Genomic DNA, 13,914 nt, shown 5'->3' on the forward strand with positions numbered 1-13,914 from the left:
TCCAAGCACGTTGTTAGGCCGCTTGCTCACCCAATAGCTGCGAAGGAGGAAGCTGAGTGGTGGAGAGGCTAGCACCTACTCACAGCCATATGACCTTTGAGTGACAGAGGTGGTTTTGCTCTGGAAACTTGTGTTCGGTTCCTGGACCACAGGGAGCTACCCTATATCAGCACTTGGCATGGGAGATGATGGGGCTCCACCAATGGCTCCAATGCCTCACAGCTCCCTGCAATCACAGGGTTGAGCACATGTCACACCTACTGGATTCTGGGTTGGGTTGTGGGACTTGTTGCAGCAATGGAAGTTTAGCAGGTGCAGGAATAGAAGGTTAGCAGGTGTGCCATAACCACACCCAGGGCAAGCAGTGTTGGGACTGGGCTTGTTTTCCAGTCATGTGCCATGTACATGCCCAGGCCAAAGGCCTTGTCCCAGAAGGCAGATGAGAGACACATGGAGAAAAATGATCAACAAATTTCTACTCTAAAAGAGTACTTCTCCCTGCACCTTGCTGCAATTTTATAGTGGTTGTTACACAGCCTGGCTGTGGGAACAGCTGACTGATACAACCTGTGTTCCTGATATTTTCCTGGCTGTAAACCAACTGGCCTGAACTAGACATGTAGAAACAGTCGAACAACTGGATACACATTTTCAACCCCATGATTTATCAGTGGCTAAAAGATCTGACATACAGAAAGGATGTTCCAATTCTTAAAAAAGAGGCAAGAAAAAGACATGCTCCATTCACTGAAAGACACCATTTATTTTATTAAGGTAAAGAAGGATGATCTGTTGAGTAAGTAAGTATTAATGTTTGAGCATAAAAAGGATACACATCTTCCACCATGGGTGACATGATCAAAATCTCAGGCAAGGCCCCTAACTGCAACCCTGAGATACAGAGGGCACTTCTCAGAAGAGTGATGACCCGGTGTGAGCCAAATGGGGAAACAGACCATTGTGATTCTATGTGCTTCATGTAAAGGACACCAGAGCCCTGTGTGTTGCTGTGTAGAAGCAACATTGTCAAAAGACACTGAAAAACTGGATAGAGACACAAACTCTATTTTCACATTTCACAGACATATCCTCAAAATTATTACAATGCTGTATGAAGAGGCCAGGAATCACAGACAAAAGCTTTGTGAAAACCAAAACACACTGACATCTGTGGTTGCCTCTACAAGGTAGAACAGCAGGGTCCATGGACAGCCAGATTTATCTTTTCTGCTATGACTCATTTTCAAAGAAACTGACCATAGCACGTGGTGAGAAGGACAATATTTCACTGGCAGAAGAGGGTTTTTTCAAGTCAATAAGAGCATAATTTGAGTAAAAAGTGCAAAAAAAAAATGCCTTTCTCTTTTTGGATGGGCTGCCAAAGGAGTGTTTATTACCAGCATTACTGAAGCCTGCCAGGTCATTTCCCTCCAGGGTTCCCGAGATATCACTGTGGCCAGTGCAGCTTGTCCCACTGGCTACTGGGTGTTGAGTAGTGCCCTTTAATAAGACATTCTGTGCTTCTGTCTTTGTTAAGGCACAAGGCACTTGTGACAAAGGGATATCTCTGCAACTGCCAGAAAACTCCTTTCATGGGCATAAGAGGAAACAAGGAAACATATGATCTGACCTCCAAATATCACCCCGACATGAAGTTATCTTAGGGCTTCTCCTGCTATTAACCAGGCATCTCACCCACTGGGACAAAACATAAATGACTGGGTTAAAAATCAGATGGTGATAACCAAGCCACAAAGGGATGAACACCTATTGTGCCTAGTGACAGGCATATAGCTTCTTTTGTGAAATGTCTATTTAAGTTTCTGGCTCATGTTTTAACTGGGCTGTCTGTTTTCATACCATTAACCTGGACAGTTCTTTATATATTCTGGATGTAAATTATTTGTCAGACACAGGAACTGCTTCTAGTAGTGACTTGGCCACTGGAAAACAACAGCTTGACAGTGTTTTCTTTAATGAATAGACTCTCTTGACCACCTTGCAATATCAAACTATAAAATGGGGAATGGTCAGCAGTCAACTCTGTGGCAGTGAAAGACCAGGCCTAGGAGTTGTGTGGTCCACCAGGACCTCTGGAAAGCTGGAGCCATGAGTTCTTAGAGGAAACGTGGCCCTGAAACAGCTGTAAGAAACCCAGAGAAGCAACAAGAGACAAGCTGCCAATTAGAACCCACAATAATATACACACGGAAGAAATGTTCTTGGATTGGGGGCAGTAAAAGAGGAAAATATCTCAGGGGCCTTAGGGAAACAAAGAACAGAAAAAAGCCTCATAAGTACATATCTTCCAGACACAGTTTCAGCTTTATAATCTCACTTTGTAGGAAAAATACCATTTGTAAGAATCAATGAACAAAGACCTAGAAGAATTAAGAAATAAAAATACAGAGACAAACAACATGATTATTCAAATGAGCAATACTGTAAAAGGAATCAATAGCAGAATATCTGAAGCAGAAAAACAATTCAGTGAGTTGAAAGAGAGAATGGTGGAAATAAATGCTGAAGAGCAGAATAATGTAAAATCAGTGCAAAGAACTGAGGATAATTCCTGAAACTTCTGGGAAAATATTAGAAGCACCAACATTTGAATTATAGGAGGGGAGGGGGAGGAGTCCCAGAAAAAGAAGAAGAAAGGATATGAGAAAATTTTGAAAGATATTATAGTTGAAATTTCCCCCAACATGGAATAGGAAATAGTCAATCAAGTCCAAGAGGTGCGAGGAATACCACTCAGAATAAACTCAAGGAGCAACATGCCAAGATACATATTCAGTTCAGTTCAGTCACTCAGTCGTGTCCGACTCTGAGACCCCATGAATCACAGCACACCAGGCCTTCCTGTCCATCACCAACTCCTGGAGTTCACTCAGACTCACGTCCATCGAGTCAGTTATGCCATCCAGCCATCTCATCCTCTGTTGTCCCCTTCTCTTCCTGCCCCCAACCCTTCCTGCCATCAGAGTCTTTTCCAGTGAGTCAACTCTTCACATGAAGTGATCGAAGTATATCAAACTAACAAAGACAAAAGACAGAGAAGGAATATTAAAAGAAGCAAGGGAGAAGCAACAAGTAACGCACAAGGGAAACACCATACACTTAACAGCTGATCTTTCAGCAGAAACTCTGCAGGTCAGAAGGAAATAGCAGGATATCTTTAAAGTTTTGAAAGGGTAAAATCTACAACCAAGTATCCAGTACCTGGCAAGGATCTCATTCAAAATTGATGGAGAAATAAAAACCTTTCAGACAAGCATAATGTCAGAGAAATCACCGTCACAAAACCAGCTTTACAGCAAATGTTAAAGGGACTTATATAGTCAAGAAATACAAAATAAGAAAAAAGACCTACAAAATCAGGCCCAAACAATTTTATTTTATTTTATTTTATTTTTTTAATTTTAGTTTTTTATTTTTTAAATTTTAAAATCTTTAATTCTTACATGCATTCCCAAACATGAACCCCCCTCCCATCTCCCTCCCCATAACAACTTTCTGGGTCATCCCCATGCACCAGCCCCAAGCATGCTGCATCCTGCGTCAGACATAGACTGGCGATTCAATTCACATGATAGTATACATGTTAGAATGTCATTCTCCCAAATCATCCCACCCTCTCCCTCTCCCTCTGAGTCCAAAAGTCCGTTATACACATCTGTGTCTCTTTCCCTGTCTTATATACAGGGTCGTCATTGCCATCTTCCTAAATTCCATATATATGTGTTAGTATACTGTATTGGTGTTTTTCTTTCTGGCTTACTTCACTCTGTATAATCGGCTCCAGTTTCATCCATCTCAAAAATGGCAATAGGAACATGTATATCAATAATTACTTTAAATGTAAATGGAAATTACTTTAAATGTAAATATGCCAATCAAAAGACACAGTCTGGCTGAAAGGATACAAAAAGAAGAACCGGTGGATGGTCCCAAGATGACAGAGGGAGAGGACTGGGAGACCACTTTCTCCCCCACAAATTCATCAAAAGATCATTTGAACGCTGAGCCACTTCCTCAACACAATTTCTGAATGCTAGCAGAGGACACTAGTAACACAGAAAGGAAACCCATTGTCTTTGAAAGGAGAAGGAAGGATTGAGTGAATTCCAAAGGAGAGCTAGCTGGCTGACTACAGGGCCCTTCACCCTGCCTGAAGCATAGAGGCAGGTATGTGATAGCCAGAGACAGAAGGCAAGGGGCAATCTTGGCCCCAGAGACTGGCATCCTCCAACAGACTGTGAGCAGGCTACCAGTGCCTAATGACATCTCTCTGGGATCCTGGACAGTTGAAATCTGCCAGGAGGGTTGTAGCCTGAGATCAACTCCCCAGAGGAGACACAACTGGGATGGTTCTCTTATGGCACACCCTGGAAATTGAGCAGCCCAGACCAGGGCAATGATTAAGATGCACCACCCACCTAGGACAGCGCCCTTGCCAAGCACCTAGTCACCTGAGCTGCTTTAACCTTGGAATGGCCCCAAAAGCAGGCCCAACAGAGTCTGGGCCCTTTTGGAGCACCTGAAAAACTGAACTTGAGTAGCTTAGACCTGGGAAGTGCACAAAAGGCAGGGCCCATTTTGGACAATACCCCTGCAGGGCAACCTGGAGACTGAGAAGTGTACACCTGGAAACCACATGCCACTGTGAGCTGGGGCAAGCCCAGTGTGGCCCATCAATGCTAGAAGCCTGATCTCCCTCCACCCCACACATACACCAGTGATATTTGTTTGCAGTATTACTCCCTCCCCACAAGACAACTGAACAAAAGAGGCTAAATATGTGACCACTTTTGCCCCCTTGTGTCAGGGCATAATTTAGACACTGAAGAGACTTGCAAACAGAGAAAGCCAAAAGAAATAAAGAGGGAACCACTCTGCAAGTGACAAGAGCAACAGCTTAACACCATGTAGTTAACATTGACTAAGCATTGGAAGGAGCCTATAGACTTTGAGAAGAAGTAGAAGCTGGAACAAGGAACTATCTGACACTGACTTGACCCCACACTGCTCATAACAGATGCAGAGTTATTACTAGATATATTTTTTTACCATTTTCAACTTTTAATTTTTTTATTTGTAAGTTCTTTATTACTCCTTTAATTTTCATTTTTATAACCAACTATTACCTTGCCAAAATAAGACCATATTTTTAAGCAAATTATGTATATATATACACATATACATATATATACATAATTTTATATACATATACATACATATATATATATATACATATATATATAATTTTGTGACTGATTTTACTCTGTTATTTTTGATATTGTATTTTGGATAGTCTAACCTCTACTCTAGACTTTTTAAAATTAATTACTTTATTTTATTTGGAGGCTAATTACTTTGCAATATTTTGTGGCTTTTGCTATATATTGAAGTGATAGTTTCTTTACAATACTGTGGCGGTATTTTCCATATATGGAAGTGAATCATCCATGGGTGTACATGTGTCCCTCATCCTGAAACCCCTCCCACATCCTTCCCCATCCATTCCCTCAGGGTCATGTCAGTACAATGAACCTGAGTGCCCTTACTCATGCATGAAACCTGGACTGATGACCTATTTCATATGTGGTAATATACACATTTCAATGCTATTCCTTCAAATCATCCACTCTAGCCTTCTCTCATAGAGTCCAAATGTCAGTTCTTTCTCTGTTTCTTTTGCTGCCTCACATACAGGGTCACCATTGCCAGCTTTTAAATTCCACATGTATGTATTACTATTCTCCATCAGTTTATTTCTGACATACTTCACTCTATATAACAGGCTCCGGTTTCATCCAACTCATTAGAACAGATTCAAGTGCATTCTTTTTAATAGCTGAATAATATTTCGTTCTGTATATGCATAATAGTGATCATATAGATTGGCCTGCCAATGAACATCTAGGCTGCTTCAGTATCCTACTACTTAAAAAAAGCACAGAGATAAACACTGAAATACATGTGTCTCTTTCAATTCTGGTTTCCTCTGCATGCATGCCCAGAAGTGGGTTTGATGGATCAAATGACAGTTCTATTTCTAGGAAGAAGCAAAAGCTGAAATCAAGATTGTTGTGAGAAATATCAATAACCTCAGATACACAGATGACACCATGCTTATGGCAGAGAGTGAAGAGGAACTAAAAAGCCTCTTGATGAAAGTGAAAGAAGAGAGTGAAAAATTTGGCTTCAAGCTCAACATTCAGAAAATGAAGATCATGGCATCTGGTCCCATCACTTCATGAGAAATAGATGGGAAAACAGTGGAAACAGTGTCAGACTTTATTTTTGGAGGCTCCAAAATCACTGCAGATGGTGACTGCAGCCACAAAATTAAAGGATGCTTTTTGGAAGGAAAGTTTTGACCAACCTAGACATCATATTCAAAAGCAGAGACATTACTTTGTCAACAAAGGTCCATCTAGTCAAGGCTATGGTTTTTCCCATAGTCATGTATGCATGTGAATGTTGGACTGTGAAGAAAGCTGAGTGTCAAAGAATTGATGCTTTTGAACTGTGGTGTTGGAGAAGACTCTTGAGAGTCCCATGGACTGCAAGGGGATCCAATCAGTCCATTTTACGACAGACAGATGGATAAGAAAGATGTTGTACATATACACAATGGAATATTATTCAGCCATTAAAAAGAATACATTTGAATCAATTCTAATGAGGTGGATGAAACTGGAGCTGATTATACAGAGTGAAGTAAGTCAGAAAGAAAAATATCAATACAGTATACTAACACATATATATGGAATTTAGAAAGATGGTAATGATAAACCTGTATGCGAGACAACAAAAGAGAGACATGCAAAGAATAGACTTTTGGACTCTGTCAGACAGGGAGAGGGTGGGACGATTTGGGAGAATGGCATTGAAACATGTATACTATCATGTAAGAAATGAATCGCTAGTCTAGGTTTGATGTAGGATACAGGATGCTTGGTGCTGGTTCACTGGGATGACCCAGAGAGATGATATGAGGAGGGTGGTGGGAGCGGAGTTCAGGGTTGGTAACTCTTGTATACCTGTGGTGTATTCATGTCAATGTATGGCAAAACCAATACAGAATTTTAAGTAAAATAAATAAATAAATAAAGGAGATCATTTCTGGGGTTACTTTGTTTTTTTTTTTTAATTTTTAGTTTTTTATTTTTTAAATTTTAAAATCTTTAATTCTTACATGCATTCCCAAACATGAACCCCCCTCCCACCTCCCTCCCCAGAACATCTTTCTGGGTCATCCCCATGCACCAGCCCCAAGCATGCTGCATCCTGCGTCAGACATAGACTGGCGATTCAATTCACATGACAGTATACATGTTAGAATGTCATTCTCCCAAATCATCCCACCCTCTCCCTCTCCCTCTGAGTCCAAAAGTCCGTTATACACATCTGTGTCTCTTTCCCTGTCTTGCATACAGGGTCGTCATTGCCATCTTCCTAAATTCCATATGTATGTGTTAGTATACTGTATTGTTGTTTTTCTTTCTGGCTTACTTCACTCTGTATAATCGGCTCCAGTTTCATCCATCTCATCAGAACTGATTCAAATGAATTCTTTTTAATGGCTGAGTAATACTCCATTGTGTATATGTACCACAGCTTTCTTATCCATTCATCTGCTGATGGACATCTAGGTTGTTTCCATGTCCTGGCTGTTATAAACAGTGCTGCGATGAACATTGGGGTACATGTGTCTCTTTCAATTCTGGTTTCCTCGGTGTGTATGCCCAGAAGTGGGATTGCTGGGTCATAAGGTAGTTCTATTTGCAATTTTTTAAGGAATCTCCACACTGTTCTCCATAGTGGCTGTACTAGTTTGCATTCCCACCAACAGTGTAGGAGGGTTCCCTTTTCTCCACACCCTCTCCAGCATTTATTGCTTGCAGATTTTTGGATCGCAGCCATTCTGACTGGTGTGAAGTGGTACCTCATTGTAGTTTTGATTTGCATTTCTCTAATAATGAGTGATGTTGAGCATCTTTTCATGTGTTTGTTAGCCATCCGTATGTCTTCTTTGGAGAAATGTCTATTTAGTTCTTTGGCCCATTTTTTGATTGGGTCGTTTATTTTTCTGGAGTTGAGCTGCAGAAGTTGCTTGTATATTTTTGAGATTAGTTGTTTGTCAGTTGCTTCATTTGCTATTATTTTCTCCCATTCAGATGGCTGTCTTTTCACCTTGCTTATATTTTCCTTTGTTGTGCAGAAGCTTTTAATTTTAATTAGATCCCAGTTGTTTATTTTTGCTTTTATTTCCAGCATTCTGGGAGGTGGATCATAGAGGGTTCTGCTGTGATTTATGTCTGAGAGTGTTTTGCCTATGTTCTCCTCTAGGAGTTTTATAGTTTCTGATTTTACATTTAGATCTTTAATCCATTTTGAGTTTATTTTTGTGTGCGGTGTTTTGAAAGGAATGATGCTAAAGCGGAAACTCCAGTACTTTGGCCACCTTATGTGAAGAGTTGACTCATTGGAAAGTACTGTGGATTGGGGGCAGGAGGAAAAGGGGATGACAGAGGATGATATGGCTGGATGGTATCACTGACTCGATGGATGTGAGTCTGATTGAACTCTGGGAATTGGTAATGGACAGGGAGGCCTGGCATGCTGTGATTTATGGGATCGCAAAGAGTGAGAAGTGAGCGACTGACTGAATTGAAGGAATCTCCACACTGCAATCCATGGTGGCTATACTTGTTTGAATTCCCAGAAGCAGTGTAAGAGGGTTTCCTTTTCTCAGCAGCCTCTTCAGCATTGACTGTTTTGTAAACTTACTGTTAGCAGCCATTACAATTGGCATGAGATGGTACCTTTTCATTTCCTTGATAATGAGTGATGCTGAGCGTCTTGTCATGTGGTTTTAGCTATCTGTGTGTCCTTTATGTAGGAATGTCTGTTTAGTTCTTTGACCCATTTTGTTTTAATTGATTGGGTTGCATAACCTACTTATATATTTTTGAGATTAATTCATTTGCTATTATTTTCTCCCATTCTGAAGGCTGTCTTTTCAGCTTGCTTAGTTTATTTCATTGTGCAGAAGCTTCCAAGTTAAATTAGGTTCATTTTGTTTATATTTACTTTTATTTCCTTACTCTGGGAGGTGGGTCATAGAAGAGTCTGTTGTGACTTATGTCAGAGAGTTTTTTCCCTATATTTTCCGCTAGGAGTTTTCTATTTTTTGGTTCACAAGTGGTTGCCCCGTATTCCCAGCACCACTTGTGAAATAGATTCTCTTTTTTCCATTATATATTCTTGCCTGCTTTGTCAAATATAATGTATCCATGAATATGAGTATTTATCTTGGGGCTTTCTATTATCTTCCATTTATCTATATTTCTGTCTTTGTGCCAGTACCATACTGGCTTGATAATTTTAGCTTTGTAGGTTAGTCTAAAGTCAGGCAGTTTATTCCTCTAGTTCAATTCTTTTTCTCAAATTATTTTGGCTATTTGAGTTTTTTTTTGCACTTTGATACAAACTGTGAAATTATTTGTTCTCATTCTGTAAAAAATACTGTTAGTAGCTTCATAATTACTTTAAATGTAGGCAGAATAAATGCTCCAACCAAAAGACATGGACTGCCTGAATGGATACAAAAACAAGACCTATACATTTGCTGTCTGTTAGAAACGAAGTTCAAATGTAAAGACACATGTAGACTGAAGATGAGACGAAGGAAAAATATATTCCATGAAAATGCAAAGTCAAATAAACCTGGAACAGCAGTCCTCATATCAGACAAAACAGACCTAAAAGTACTTCTTCAAGAGATAAGGAAGGGCACTGCATAATGATCAAGGGATTAACCAAGATGAAGATATAACAGTTGTAAATATCTATGAAAAGACCGGAATTCTGGGAAAGATTGAGGACAGGAAGAGAAGGGGATGACAGAGGATGAGATAGTTGGGTGGTATCACCAACTCAATGAAGATAAGTTTGGGTAAACTCCAGGAGTTGGTGATGGACAGGGAGTCCTTGAGAGCTGTGGTTTTTGTGTTCGCAAAGATTCAGACTGAGACATAAACTGAACTTATGCACCGAACACCTTATTGCCAAATTCACATTTAAATTGAGGAAAGTAGGGAAAACCACTCGACCATTCGGGTAGGAACTAAATTGAATACATTTTGATTATACAGTGAAAGTGACAAATAGATTCAAGGGAATAGATCTGATGGACTGCCTGAGAAACCATGGGTGGAGGTGTGATCATTCACCTAGGGCAAGAGATCTTGTAATGCAAATCAGAGGGCTTAAAAAAAAAAAAAAGCACTATGAACAAAGCTAGTGGATATGATGGAATTCCAGTTGAGCTATTTCAAATCCTAAAAGAGGATGTTGTGAAAGTGCTGCACTCAACATGCCAGGAAATTTGCAAAACTCAGCAGTGGCCACAGGGCTGGAAAAGGTCAATTTTCATTTCAATCCCAAAACAAAGCAATGCCAAAAAGATGTTCAGATTAATGCAAAATTGTACTTATCTCATATGCTAGCAAATTGATGCTCAAAATTCTCCAAGCCAAACTTCAACAGTATGTGAATTGTGGACTTCCAGATAGTCAAGCTGGATTTAGAAAAGCCAGAGGAACCAGAGATCAAATTGCCAACATCCACCACATCATCAAAAAAGCAAGCGAGTTCCAGAAAACAAAACAAAACATTGATTTCTGCATTATTGACTATGCCTAATCCTTTGACTGTTTGGATCACAAGAAACTGTTGAAAATTCTAAAAGAGATGGGAATATCAGACCATTCTACCTACCTGCAAAAAAAGCTGTATGCAGATCAAGATGTAATTGTTAGAACTGGACATGGAACAACAGACTGGGTGTAAACTGGGAAACGATTGCAATAAGGCTGTATTTCATCACCATGTTTATTGAATGTATAAGCAAAGGAGATTATGTGAAATGCTAGGCTGGATAGAGTACAACTTAGAATAAAGATATCTAGAAGAAATGTCAATAGACTTAGATATGCAGATGACACCACTCTTATGGCAGAAAGTGAAGAAGAACTAAAGAACCTCTTGGTGAAAGTAAAAGAGGAGAGGGAAAATGTTGGTTTAAAACTCAACATTCATAAAACTAAGATCACATTTTCTGGTCCCATCACTTCTTGGCAAATAGATGGATGGGAAAACAATGGAAACAGTTACAGACTTTATTGGGAGCGGGGGTGGCAAGATCACTGCAGATGGTGACCGCAGCCATGGAATTAAAAGACGTTTGCTCCTTGGAAGAAACGCTTTGGCCAAAGTAGATGGCATACTAAAGAGCAGACACATTACACTACCAACAAAGGGACACCTAGTCAGAATACTTTTCTCTGTAGTCATGTATGGGTGTGAGAGGGGACTATAAAGAAAGCTGAGTGCCTAAGAATTGATGCGTTAGAACTGTGGTGTTGGAGAAGAGTCTTGAGCATTCCTTGGACTTAAAGGAGATCAAACCAGTCAATCCTCCAAAAATAAGTCCTGAATATTCACTGAAAGGACGGACACTGAAGCTGAACCTCTGATACTTTGGCCAGCTAATGGGAAGAACTAACTAATTGTGTGGGATGATTTGGGAGAATGACATTCTAACATGTATACTATCATGTGAATTGAATCGCCAGTCTATGTCTGACGCAGGATGCAGCATGCTTGTGGCTGGTGCATGGGGATGACCCAGAAAGATGTTCTGGGGAGGGAGGTGGGAGGGGGGTTCATGTTTGGGAATGCATGTAAGAATTAAAGATTTTAAAATTTAAAAAATAAAAAACTAAAAATTAAAAAAAAAATTAAAAAAAATAAAAATAAAAATAAAAAATGGAAAAAGAAAAAAAATAAAAAATAAATAAATAAAAGATCCTTATTCTGGGGAAGATTGAAGGCAAGAACGGAAGGGGATGACAGAAAATGAGATGGTTGGGTGGCATCGCCAACTGGAAACACATGAGTTTTAGAAAGTTCTGGGAGTTGGTGTTGGACAAGGAAGCCTAACATGCTACAGTCCATGGGATCATAAAGAGTCAGACACAACTGACAGACTGAACTGAATATTCCATCGTGTACCACAACTACTATATCCATTCCTCTGTCCATGGACATCTATATTGCTTCAATGTCTACCTACTGTAAACAATGCTGCATTGAAAAATGAGATACATTTATTTTTCTTTTTTGGTTTGCTCAGTGTGGTGGTTTTGATTTCCATATGCTGGTTTTATTCCTAGTGTCTTAAGGAATCTCCATACCATCTTTCATAGTGGCTGTATCAAATTACATTTTCACCAACAGTTCAAGAGGGTTCCCTTTACTTCACAACCTCTCCATCATTTATTGTTTGTAAACTTTTTGATAATTAGCATTCTAACTCATGTGGGATGATATCTCATTGTAGTTTTGATAGGCATTTATACAGTAATGAGTGATATTGAGCATCTTTTCATGTGTTTGTCAGCCATCCGTATGTCTTCTTTGGAGAAATGTCTGTTTATGTATTTTTCTCATGTTTTGATTTTCCCACATTTTGGCTGGGTTGTTTCTTTTCTTTTTTCTTTTTTCTTTCTTTCTTTTTTTTTTTTGTAGATGCTGTCAAATTGTATTTTATTTTATTTGCCTGGGTTGTTTCTTTTTCTGGAATTGAGTTGTATGAGCTGCTCATATATTTTTGAAATGAATCCTTATTCAGTTGTTTCATTTGCTATTGTTTTTACCCCATTCGAGGGTTGTCTTTTTGTCTTGCTTATAGGTTCCTTTGCTGTGAAAAGGTTTTAAGTTTAATCAGGCCCCACTTGTCTACTTCTGTTTTTATTTCCATTACTCTTAGGAGATGGATCTTAGAGGATCTTGAGGATCACAGAGGACATTGCTTTAATTTATGTCATCAAGTAGTCTGCCTCGGTATTTATAGTTTCTGGTCTTACATTTAGGTCTTGAATCCATTTTGAGTCGATCTTTGTGTTTTGTATTAGGGAGTGTTCTAATTTTATTCCTTTTCATGTAGCTGTCTGGTTTTTCCCAGCACCACTTATTGAAGTGGCTGTCATTTCCCTATTGTATATTTTTGCCTCCTTTATCAAAGGTAAGGTAGCCATAGGTACATGGGTTTATTTCTGGGCTTACTATCTTCTTCCAGTGGTTTATGTTTCTGTTTTAGAGCCAGTACCATAATTTCTCTATGACTGGAGCTATGTAGTATAATCTGGTCAGAAAGGTTGATTCATCCAGGTCCATTGTTCTTTTTTTTTTTTTTTTTTGCATTGGATACTTTTTTTTTAGTTTTTTATTTTTTAAATTTTAAAATCTTTAATTCTTACATGCGTTCCCAAACATGAACCCCCCTCCCACCTCCCTCAAGACTGCTTTGGCTATTCGGGGTCTTTTGACTTTCCATATGAATTGAGAAAAAAAAAATTTTTGTTCTACTGCTGTGAAAAAAAAATGCCATTGATAATTTGATAGGGGGCACAATGAATCTGTAGATTGCATTTGTTAATATAGTCGTTTCACAATAATTCTTCCTAACGGGAACATGAAATATCTATCCGTCTGTTTATGTTGTCTTTGATATCTTTCATCCATACTTGATTTCTTTCATCCATATTTGACTGCTGGAAAAGACACGCCTTTCCCCAGATGGACATTTGTCAGGGAAGTAATGTCTCTGCTTTTTAATAAGTTGTCTAACTTAGTTATAGCTGTTCTTTCTAGGAGCAAGTGTCTTTTAAATTCATGGTTGCCGTCACCATCTGCAGTGGTTTTGGAGGCCAAGAAAATAAAGTCTGTGATGGTTTCCATTTTTCCCCCACCTATTTGCCATGAAGCTATTGGACAGGATGCCATGTACTTAGTTTTTTTTTTTTAATGTTGGGGTTTATGTAGTTTTTTTTCCCTCTT

This window comes from Ovis canadensis, chromosome Y, assembly GCF_042477335.2.
Source record: "Ovis canadensis isolate MfBH-ARS-UI-01 breed Bighorn chromosome Y, ARS-UI_OviCan_v2, whole genome shotgun sequence".
NCBI lineage: Eukaryota > Metazoa > Chordata > Mammalia > Artiodactyla > Bovidae > Ovis > Ovis canadensis.